This window comes from Mytilus trossulus, unplaced genomic scaffold, assembly GCF_036588685.1.
Source record: "Mytilus trossulus isolate FHL-02 unplaced genomic scaffold, PNRI_Mtr1.1.1.hap1 h1tg000244l__unscaffolded, whole genome shotgun sequence".
NCBI classification, from domain to species: Eukaryota; Metazoa; Mollusca; class Bivalvia; order Mytilida; family Mytilidae; genus Mytilus; species Mytilus trossulus.
In genome coordinates, this window is record NW_026963317.1 from 2,035,742 (window position 1) to 2,047,008 (window position 11,267).

An 11,267-nucleotide genomic window follows, 5' to 3' on the forward strand; every position below is an offset into this window, starting at 1 on the left:
AAACCCAAGAGGCGGTTTTCAGCTGGCCTCTTAAACAAAAATGTGTATAAGTTCAGTACAAATATATTAAAAAGGAACTTTTTAAAATTTCGAAATTAATTTTAAAAAAAAATTAATTTGGTGTGTCCATGATATATATACAATTATTCTGCATTTTTTTGTGATAATTTGTAATTCATACATATGTCATCATGGTCACTGTAAAAAAATAACACCTATTTTTTTTTCTTTTTTGAAACGATGAAAAAAAACTTTATTTTACGACTTCGGTGCGGCTTTATCGATTTACCATGACCCTGTGAAACTGCGTTTAGCCTTTTCACAAATTTACAATAAATGCGTTTCAACGAGATCTCATTGGCTGAACCTAAAACAAGGATGTTTGACTTTAGATTATTTTACCTCGAAAAGTGTAATCTATGTTTATTAAAATGTACTGATCAAGGTCAAACTTTTTTGGGGCTATAAAATAAGTGCACATCCCCTGACTTGCAAACGCTCATTTTAATTCAAACTTTTGTGGGATATACTCATACAATTCTACGAAAGGTAACATCCATTATTGATATTATAAAATTATTTGGGTTTTATGTATTTATCATTTATACGTACAAAAACGAAAAAAGGAACAATTATGTGAACAGTATATTTCTTCTAAAAAAGAAATATGAATTGATAGTTCTTCTCAAATATCCTACGATACTAGTTCCTCAAAAAACAATATAAAATTAGAGTTATCCCCCCTCCTTAAGCATTTCTATGCTTTCTAAATTTCAGTTTTTCTATTTTTGATTCCTTTTTATTTTTGTTTGTAAAACAATCGGCCATAGGCCCATTGGCAATAAATATTCATTAAACTGTTATTTTTTTTATTCAGATATGGCCAATTTCAATAATCATCTTTAATGAGCAAATATGATCATATATTTTTTTTAACTCTCACTTACTTGTATGACAGTTTAATCATTCTTGTATAATTTCTGTAGATCTTAATGAATGGAATGATTCACGTACCTAAACATAAAATCTGAAAACCCACAAAGGTCTTCCGATAAACAAAATCATACAATAAAATAATTTGAATTTAACCAAATAAAAAAAGAAATTAAAGAAGAACAATGTCAATCTCCTTTAAAAAAAATACACTATTAAAATAATATATTCTTAAATCCTCTATAATACAGTTTTATAGAGTTTCGACAAAGATCCGTTTATTTTCAGAACATCTAGCCAATCACAAATGAATTTGGAAGGCATAAATAGTTTTGTGAAAGATTTAAGCAATTTTTAAGTAATTGAAAATATTCCAGAGATTTATAACCAAAATCTAAAATCCTCCAACAGGGCATAGAAGTTTTGTATGCTACAAAATAATTAAATTTTCTAAATGTCTAACAATTATCTTCAACACCAATTTTTCAGGGGTCACAACTTCTTTTAGTATAATATTGTATAATAAAAGGTTTCATGATTATAAATATGCAAGATATATGAGTTAAATATTCTAATTTGTCTACGTTTCAGAAAACACTCCCAAATTGACTTTTTAAATATAGATATATGTGTGTGCTAGTGAAACAAATTTCAGATGCGGTTTCATGATTTTGAAAAGCCGGGCACCACTAAGGTGACATTGGGAGTGTGTGTGGAGGAGGGGGGGGGGGGGGGGGGCTTATAAAAAAAAACTAAATACGTCTCTGAATATAGGAGGCTTATCGCTTTTGTTTCATCAAATTTTTGAAATGTTAGCTATTTTGGACCTATGAAATACTCGATTTCAAAACATTTATTAGGCGGTATTGAGTCGAGTTTATAAGATAGAGAATAATGTACAAAAAAAACTATCATGCTTCAATTGCTTACTACCCCACTTCATTTCATCTCTTGTGAATAAATGCTTCGTTGGCAATCAGGCCATGTCTTCTCATTTTTAACACAGAAAAGAGGTAAGAGAAAAATATAGGTAAAACATGAGGCGAAAACAGCAATAATGGGGAGATTAATTATAAATGATAGAAAAAGAATGTCCAAAACAAATAGAGAATAGAGAAAAATAGGCTTAGAATAAAGAATAAAGAAAAAATGCCATTAAATAACGATAACAGAATAATTCTCAAATAAATAAAGAATAGAGAAAAAGAGTATTGTGTGTTTTGTTTATCTTGATTTATATTTTCAAACTGAATTTACAAGTTTTAAACGCCAGTAAATTGTTTCTGTCAAATTTATCAAAAACTTTTCTGAAAATTATGAAAGATAACTCAATTTGTTTATTATATACCGTTTGACGTATCAGCAGGCATCTCTCAAATTATCGAACGATAAAATGGGTGGTTTTATAAGAGAGAATTGTGTGAACCTAGTCTAACCTTTCAATTGGTCAACGCGACGGACCAGGATGTTTGCTTTATTGTGTATTAAAACTCTTAAAAGGTCAACAACGTTTTTTAAGGTGGAAGATATCATTCTAGTTTATATGATTTACTCAAATATGTTTAATCATTTCACAGAGATATTTATATAGTAGCGACCCGTATAAGAAATTCATAACTGTGTCATGTTGCCTTCTTGCAGTGTCTTTTTATTATCAATGTTTACCATGATAATCTCATGTTTTGTTATCGATGAATTATTTAGCGCATTATGTAAGACTTTTGAGATTTTAATAAAAGTAATGAATGTGTAATGCATTGTTAATTATTAATCTATGAACTTCGTTATCAAATTCAGTTAAAAAGTTTGGCTGTAAAACCTTAATAAAAGTGATTTTTATGGTAATGTTGTTTATAAAGTCACTAATTTCTATAAGATCAATGTTTTTAATTTGATTTGGTCTGCTGAGAATATGTCCAAGAACACAAAACTCAAAAAAGAGCAAACACATAGAACATACAAAAGTTAACTGCTGCCAAAGTTCTCCTGGAATTCTGCGGCAAAGAACTATGTTGCGAAATAGAACTGTATACTCGCCGCCTAGAATGTGTTTTGATGCAGAATTTGAAACACAATCGCTATCAAAAGATTAATGAACTATTTATTACACAGTGATGATAGTGGTCATCTGTAAAGTTTAATAAAGAATTGAATGCTTCTTTTTGTAAATTTGTTGGGCTGTATAAAAACGTTGACCGAAGTTTATTTTGTACGGAGCGCGTACAACGCTTTTACAATCCTATAAAATCACTAAAATAACCATACAATACTAATAACTATATTCATTTGCTAGAATCATGAAAATACGATTTCTATCAAGTTTTTCCACTATTTACTAGTACCTGTGCAGCACACTACTGAAGAAACAAGCTTCAGATTATATAGTCTTTTCTAATAAATGCATGGCTGTATATATATATATATATATATATATAAACGAGTCTAAATATATATATATATATATATGCATAATGACCATCATAAACCCGACAAAAACAAGAAATATTTACAACTGACCATCTTAAACCCGACAAAAAAACAAGAAATATTTTCCACTGACCAATAAAACGCTCAGCCATTCTCATCACCATCACGATCTTTTTTTTTTATATATTTTGGCTTACATGTATTCGATCAGGTTAGATAATAAATTGATAAACCTAATAGTGTAAATGTGTATTATATATAATCATTCTGTTATTATTGTGCTTTGTCTTTTCTTTGACTGAAAATTATTGTCTGAATTTGGCAATTATTTCCACTCTTAAAATCACTACTTTAAAAAAAAATCTTCAACATTATTTTATTGACTTCATATTAATAAATAATTGGTCAAACCTCAGGAACCTATACTTAATATTCAAAATGTCACGTCGATCTTATAAAAGGTTTCATTGGTCTAATTGAACTATAAGGATGTTTGCCTATGATTGTTTATGAGTTTGTCTGATGTGTATTGAAAAACTTTCACAAACAAATTTGAATAAATAAATCTTATCTTGTGATATTTAAATACTAAATATACCACGGGAAACTCGTCACGTGACCGCGTGCCTTTTAATACGTTTACTGTGTGTATATGCACTTAAATATCTCTATGATGTAATTTTTTTTATTTTTTTTTTGAATTATTGAATTTTTCATTTTCTTGGAAACTTATCAAGTATAATGTCTATGTACTGACGAAATTTGTTAAGGGTGGAAAGGGGGAGCTCTTTTAATATCATTATTATGTTTATTGTCATAATTATTATTTCTATGTTTATTTACCTTTAGGAAAATAATTTATCAAATTTATGCATATTATATAGCCATGCATTTATTATAAAAGATATAATTTGAACGGAAATCTGCTCTTTACTGTTGTGCTGTATATAAGGTTGTTGTCTCTTTGACTTATAAACCCCAATTCCTTAAATTCATTTTTTAAGGAATACTGTAATATATTTTTCTGTCAATGAAGAAATAACATAAAAAAAATTGGTGCACACTGAATAACGCGCGTGGCGGGTTATTTAACAGTGTGTACCACATTTTAAAGTTATTTCGAATGGACAGAAAACATATTACAGTCGTTTCTTATAATTTAATTCCAAATTTCATTCTAAACCGTAGAAACCCATGAAAAAACGTTGATGGATACTATGTAATAAGTCAAAATCGTGGCGAAAAATAATGATAGATCCTTGTTTTAAAGGATATAACCATTGTAATCATTTTAAAAATATATTAACTGTAAGACTTGAATCAGCAGATGGGAGAATCAATCAATTGACACCGAACAAAAACTGCTTGTGATTGATTTTTTCTTACTAGAGCTGAATGTAATATATTACGTTAAAAATTACCAAACTAACAGTACGTGTTATCATTAAATGATTAATAAAATTAAATCATTACAGCTATTTTCCAAATGCATGTAGTTTAAAAGCTTGGTTGGCTTGCTTGTTTTGTTTGTATAACTGTTTGCTCCAGTATTTTACTTAAGTTTTATAATTGCAAGCAATAGATAGAGGGAGCCTTAGCTTTTATAATGCTCTTAGAATGCTTGTGCAAACATTTATACTAGCAAAGCAAGCAAGCCGATCAAACCTTTAAACTACATGCATTAGGAAATTAGCTGTAAAGCTTCACCGACCTGTCGCAATGTTAATGTGTGACGGTCTTGGCTGTTTTCTGCTTTCAATTTTTTTTTTTATTTCATTTCATCTTATTCTAAAAAAAGACATATCATTTTTGGCTTTCCAAAATATCGAATAAGAGCGAACTATGCAGAAATAAGATATTTAAAAAAACATGTTTTGTGCATACCAAAATTCTATCTCATCTTGTCATGTGTGTTAATGTTATATTATAACTTTTGATGGACTTCTTTGTACCATTTAACTATATGGTGTTTAAGAAATAAAGAATATTGAATCTTGTGAAGGTTAACTGGTAATCAATATGTATTTGATAAACCGAAGTAGTAATATTAAACGGGCGACACACTCACAGACCGACAGCCCATCCGAAGTAATAATTAATTTCTTGTATCTTGTATAAAGGTTTGAATAGGGTATACAGAACAGAAAATGAGCAAATCGAAAAAATAAATAAGGTAAAATGAGCAAAACAAAAATAAGCAAAATAAGCAAAATGAGCAAAAATGAGCAAAACAAAAATAAAAAATAAAAAATAATGGAATGCAAAAATATAAAGAGTAACTGTGGAAAAATTAAATAATATGATTATTCAATAAACATAATTACAGTAATTAACTATGCACAGAATAAAGAAATCATGTAATTGCAGATGACTCTAATGATATGATAATTCTCATTAGCACTTTTCAGGCTGAAAAGCGTATTTTTTAAAGATACAAATGTCATTCTTATTAAATACAGACATGAAGGACCCCATTCAAACTCTTGTGTATACCCAATGACAGTATTTCAAAAGTTGCAGATTTGTCTGTATCACACATCAAATGATGTATACTGTACATGTACATATTCATACATTTTTCAAAACAATGATTGTCTTGTCTGTCAATTTATATAATTTTCAAGTAACAATTACTGCATTTTTTTATACAGTTTGTTTGTGTTTTCCAAAACAGAGCATATGTATGCATATATGAACTGTCAATGTTTTAATATTAATGAGGCCCTGTGAACTGTTTGCTCTCCAAAAAGCATCACTTAACAAAATATTACAGCTAATTTCCTAATGCATGTAGAACAAAACTTTGGTAAGCTTGCTTGCTTTGTTTAGTATGTTGTACAATCATTAGGGTAACACCCAATTAAATTCAAATATGATATAAACAGGTTAAACTATGCCTATATTTTAGACCGTTGGTTTTCCCGTTTGAATGGTTTTACACTAGTAATTTTGGGGCCCTTTATAGCTTGTTGTTCGGTGTGAGCCAAGGCTCCGTGTTGAAGGCCGTACTTTAACCTATAATGGTTTACTTTTTAAATTGTTACTTGGATGGAGAGTTGTCTCATTGGCACTCACACCACATCTTCCTATATCTATATAAATTGTTAGAGATGTCAATCTTATTTACAAAGCTTGTATATACAGTTATTCAAACAAAGCAAGCCAACCAATTGTTTACTTTTCAAGCATTAGGAAATCAGCTGTAAGACCCAAAAGAGATGACTCCTATTTAGTACATGTATACCAGACACGACAAAAAGATATCAAGGTTCAATGCATTTTTAAGATAAAGTGGTTCTTGTTTTTTAATTGATTTATTAAGCTCTTCTTTTTAATTTCATTTACAGAATCTAGAGTAACTTCTAGTCCAATTCTAGGATCTTATTTGTGTGTTTCAAAGAAGACATTATTCATATTTGTTAAGATTGTTTAAAATTGAAGGCATTCTCTTTTTTTTATATAAATATCTAAATGTGACAGTCAGCATTTTTGATAATTATTTAATGGTTAAATCTTTGTTCTGTATAGCCTCTTCGTCTTAAATTTAACAGTGCATTCAAGATTTGACAGAACACTAAATAGTCTCTCTTGGAAATATATTGGCACTGCATTCTATTGAAATCTACATACATTTTACAAAATGATTAGCAAGCAGACATATTTCTTTTTCTTGTATTCCTAATTTTGATTTGTAATAGGCTATCAAAAATGTACATGTATAATTAATTCATTATTAACCGGATGAAATGCGTTAATTTTATTTCAAACTTTTCAAAGAGTTTACACGATCATTGAATATACTATTAATGAATAAGATATATTGAAAATTTATAAGTTTTTTCTTTTTCAATATCTTTTAAAGTAATTGCCAAACATTGTCTTTGCTCAGAAGACCCACATGTAAAACATAAGGATGGCATACAGTGTATTACCAACAAAATAATATATATTATAATAAATTGTGTAAAAATGTAAAAACGACTGCAAAAAAATAAGATACACTCGAAGCAATCCAGAAACTTTAATAAATAAAAAAAATACATATAAAAAAAAAAATTCAATAAATAAAGATAACGTTTTAGTATATCAAACAAAATTATTTTTCAGTAATTTATAACTTTAATCTGAAAGCATACCTGGAATATTATTCTTGTGTCCATTGGAACTGACCAAGTCCATGTAGATATGCAAGCCGATGCTTTTCTATTTATATTAAATATACATATAATAAAGAATAGGGTCAATAGTAAATGGGTTCAGATAAATATAGATTTGTTTGATGTCATTAAATTAAATTTTTCTATTTCCAGAAAATCAAAACCGATTGGATAGAGGAAAAACCCGGAAAAGGTGAATTTTGTTGTAGGCTGGAATAATTATCATACAACGGCTTCTGTAAGTACTTATAACACCGTCTTAATCAGTGGTAAATTGTATACAAAGTATAAATTCTAAAAAGGGAAATTTATCGAAAATAGGAACTTAAAAAGCGGTAGTTAAGTTTATATTACAATGAGAAAAGATGAGTGGTAAATGTCTACGAGACATGAGAACGAGACACCAATTTTTTTATTTCCTTTTTAAAATATTTGTTCGTATAAGAATATTGCGACAATTGTTGTATGGAATCTTTTTTAAACGATTCATAAATGTAAGACTATTCCAGAAATAAATGTAGACTTATACAGATTTAAATAGTCAGATAAGTTGTCTCTGAGGGTCTGGATGTCGTTTACAAAATACTACAGAAGGGAATCATTTGCAAAACATGTAGAATAAAGAGGGGGAAATCGACGAGGTGCTGTAATATAAAGAATGGAATATGATAGAGATAAAGATAAGAGAAAAATGACATACACAAATTATAAAATAAAATACAGAAATGAAGTCCCGTCTTTATCCCTACCCCCAACCAGACCCTTGTCTATGTGTACACAAAAGGTCCAGGTCACCTATACCTTGTCAATACCTTCATTTGAAGAATGGTGTGAAGAGGTTGTCGACAGAAGCAAATAAAAAATTACATGACAAGAAAGTAAACAAAATGGGTGAGATAGATTGATCAGAAATTGCTTACCGTTAGAGAAATTTTAGTACATTTAGAAGGAAATTAGTATATAGTCTTATTTGAGACGTTTTTAAAAATGACCATTGTTAATAATTTTGTTTTATTTCTTCTTTTGTTTACATTTGTGTTTTATCTTTGAGTGTTGTTTTTTTTAAATATTATCTCAAGTCACATAATACCTCAATTTAAAAAAAAAACATATAAACATGTTTTATATACTCGAAAGTTTTTTCTAATTTAAACGTGTAATCTTTTGTTTTATCCAAAATCTTAAAAAATGTATTGAACTATTTTCTTCCTGTACTCTAGTTCTCCGACTGATTTACCATACGCATTACATTCTGCTTATTCGTCCAAGTAAGTAACCAAAATTATATTGAATGTGCAGGGTTCCGCCAAATAGCGCAATGCCAGGCAAAGCAACAAGTCTTCTCAAAGTTATTTAAATTTAAAACGTTCGCCAAGCCAATTTACAATTAAAATTAAATGCACGCTATGCTTTCAGAGCAGCTCCGAGTCCTTCTATCGAGTCAGTCGATGTTGTTTTAGCTAGAAGTTGATTCAAATCCCTGATGGTCTTTGGGAATACTGACTGTCCATAGGTGTCAGATTTAGATTTTTCTTGGTAGTTATTATGAACAAATCTTGCTGCTCTTTTTAGCTCACCTTGCCCAAAGGGCCAAGTGAGCTTTTTTTCATCACTTGGCATCCGGCGTCCGTCGCCGTTACCTTTTACAAAAATCTTCTCTTCTGAATCTACTGGTTCAAATTAAACCAAACTTGGCCACAATCATCATTGGGGTATCTAGTTTAAAAAATGTGTGACGTGACCCGGTCAACCAACCAAGATGGCCGCCACGGCTAAAAATAGAACATAGGGATAAAATGCAGTTTTTGGCTTATAACTCAAAAACCAAAGCATTTAGAGGAAATCTGACATGGGGTATGAATGTTTATCAGATCAATTTCTATCTGCCCTGAAATTTTCGAATTATCACTACATTTGTTTTTAACGTGCTCCATGAATCTGTGTTGTTTATATATCTGCATGCATTAATTGGTCCAAGTTTCTTTTTATTGCCTTATAAGAATATTGTTTAGTATGACTTAAACCGTTTTATGTCTCTTTTTTCAAATTTTATTTTCTAGCGTGCCTTTTTTGTGTGTGTTTTTTTTTTTGTAATTTACATTTTCTAGCGTGCCTTTCGGGTATCTTATTCTCTAAACTTGTGATGTTGATCATTTTGAGATTTACGCTTTCTAATGTGCCTTTTGTGTATCTTTCTCTTGACCTTGTGGTTTTTCCCTTTTTTTGTTTATACATTTTCTTATTTGTCAATTGCTTTTTTTCTCTTGAATATATGCTGTATCGATTTTTTTGATTTTTTCGAATTTTGTATTTGCACCAAACGAGAGTTTCGACTACAAAAGACTCATTAACAGTTACGCTCAAATCGAAACAAGTTAAAAAGGCCCCATAAAGTATGAAGTTTAAGAGCATGTTTACATGGCCTTCTATTTTCACAGGCGAGGTCCGGTGTATCAAGGTGACTTATACATGAAGAAAAGGATTGAGATACCTCTTTAAAAATATTGGTTTTATCTGCTATGTTCACACTAGCATTCCACAGTATACATTTATCACTTAATTTGTCTACTTTTTTTCAGATTTTGCTGAAAGCAGTGAAGTAGCATGTTCAATTTTTATATCCAGTCGCTCGTACTGCATACATACTCTCCTAACACACCGACACACTGACTAAGCTGATGATACACTCAAGGAATAACCGTCCACTGTAGAGGCATCCTCCCCGTGGAAGATAATGGAAATACCTGAGGTATCACCCCAGTGCCAGAACTAATATTCCACCAGTTGCGGTATTTTCCAAACGCCTGAAATGGAACTAATCGTGCGACAAAGGCAGTATCAACCCGACACCAAAAATTGAAACAGTAGTTTATAGAAGTTCAGAACTTGTTAAACCATTTTGAATACCAAAACCAAGAATTAAAACAAACCTGAAGAATCGCATGATAAACAAAGATATTTTAGGCATATCGACGGAGTAAAAACCTTTGATCTATATACATTCGCCATTTGTTTTAGAAATCTAACCTAATGCACACATGTTCAGATGGAGAAACGAGGAAAATAATCCATTAATGAATTCGTAACTCGATTTTTTTTCTATCAATCGATTGATGACTTTTGAACAGCGGTATACCGCTATTGCCTTTATATAAAATATATGCAGATTGTACACATTAAATAAAACTTCTTTAAAATAAATGGTTATCTTTTTCCATTAATTTGCTTCCCCTTCTTAATAGTATCGTATGTGTCTTATATGAAATCCAAAGAAGTTTCTGTTTACGTACTTCTTTTCTTAATCAGATGGACGTTTTTCCCAGAATGTTTGCCATATGAAGAGGCGGTTTGAGTGCCTATGAAAAGAAAAATAATCCAAAAAAATAAACTCCAATAAGAATTTTAATCGAAAAGCCCCTTATCAAATGGCAAAATGAAACCACTACCCATATTAGCTTTAATAATGAGAAGATGTTAGCAACTGTTAGATACCTTTAGATTTTCCATTATTATAGAAAACCCAAACTGCATAGTCGATTATAGAAGGCCAAACCTGGGCTAAAATTATGAACCAATTCAAATATGAAAACGGCCTGATTCATGACAAAACTAAGACTAAGAGTGCATTTGTTTCTAACCCGAAATTTTGTCATCGATGACTATCGTTTAGTAAACGTTGAGCTGCTAGAAACAAATACATCGTTTAATAAACTTTTTCGACCCCTCGTAGTCAGACAGAAATAGATTACA

The 11,267-nt window shown here is 30.2% G+C and overlaps 1 long non-coding RNA gene across 1 annotated transcript; it reads left to right on the forward strand.

Moving 5' to 3' along the window:
• Positions 1-466: 466 nt before the first annotated feature.
• LOC134701414 (uncharacterized) lies at positions 467-10,329 on the forward strand. Its single transcript, XR_010104112.1, has 3 exons — positions 467-549; positions 7,671-7,755; positions 10,097-10,329. It is a non-coding gene; the product is annotated as an uncharacterized LOC134701414 (long non-coding RNA).
• The last annotated feature ends 938 nt before the right edge of the window (positions 10,330-11,267 follow it).